Here is a 1,275-nt window from a genome sequence, read left to right as displayed (position 1 = left end):
GAAGTGGTGCAAAACACATACCTCAGAGTGATTCCACCTGGATGATGTTGATGGCTCTAGGGTACTTGTGCCCTGACTTGGTTGAGTCATTGGTTGAGGGCTATGGGGGAGGGGGAGGGTAAATGTCAGGACCTGTCCACCTGCTGCAAGAAGGCAGAGCAGTCTTCTGAGGTTTTAGGGAAACCTTCAGGCACAAGATGCAGATACCACTGTTGGAGTCTAGAGCACTTGGACATGGCTAAGGTCTGAGGGCCTGGCAGGCACGGACATTGACCATGCATGGGCTTCGCTATAGAGTGATGGGAGGACAGCCTGCTTTCCAATATGACTCAGTATATTTGTAGGTCTTTTCCCTGGGACAGCTTTTAGTCTCTCCAGAGAATGTTCCTCTGATCTCCTGCCTCGGGTGGGGTTGAGGTGAGGGGATAGGTCTGGCTTCTGGTGCTCTGGGGCTGGTAGGGGAGGCTGGCTGGGTGGGGCTGTCACCCTCAGAGTGGAGACTTCTATTCAATCCTCTTCTCTTCAGCGCTGTGCTTGACCTCACCCTCTCTGAGCTGGCATCCCCAAGCCTGGGGGTTCTCTGATTCACTCCCCACAAGAATGAGTATCAGGTCTCTGTGGGGCTTGGAGAGGGTACCTTGTTGTATGGAGGTGGGCAGGGCCCACATTTCTCATTTAGATCTTGAGGCATCTGTGCCTCACCCTGGCCTTCATAGTAGCCAACTTCCATAATTTTGGGGGAGGAGTCTATGGAGCACATCAGCTAGGCCCCATTCCCTGGCCCCATCCTGGAGGTCGCTAGCTTTGCCTCCTCTGTCCCTGGGTCACCCAGCCTTCCTCTCTCAGCCTCCTGGCTTCATCATGACTGGGGATTCCACATTGCTTGTTCATTGTGTTTCTGTTTCTCTATCTACTTGTTTTGGGGGATTGTTGAGAAGAAAAGGGATCAGAAAAGTCTCATTCCCCATTTCAAATTGGAATCACTCACAAGAGTTCTTTAAATCAGTCTTCGGGAACTTGCAGCAAAGGTGTTTTTATAAAATATAAAAGAGTTGTTGGATTAATCAACACAGAATTAGACCAGACTCTTCTGTGCTAACAAATAAACTCAGACATCTCGACGGCTCATGCCAGGAAAGATTTATTTCTCACTCACACCAAGGCTGAGGTGGGCTGAGCTGCCTTACTCCATTGTGGCTGTGCATCTGGAATGTAACTCCATGGCCGTGCTGGGGCATACGGACGGGTTGGGGAAGTTGAGAAGGACAGTTTAAG

This window comes from Orcinus orca, chromosome 19, assembly GCF_937001465.1.
Source record: "Orcinus orca chromosome 19, mOrcOrc1.1, whole genome shotgun sequence".
NCBI classification, from domain to species: Eukaryota; Metazoa; Chordata; class Mammalia; order Artiodactyla; family Delphinidae; genus Orcinus; species Orcinus orca.
Note: the sequence above shows the minus strand (reverse complement) of the source record.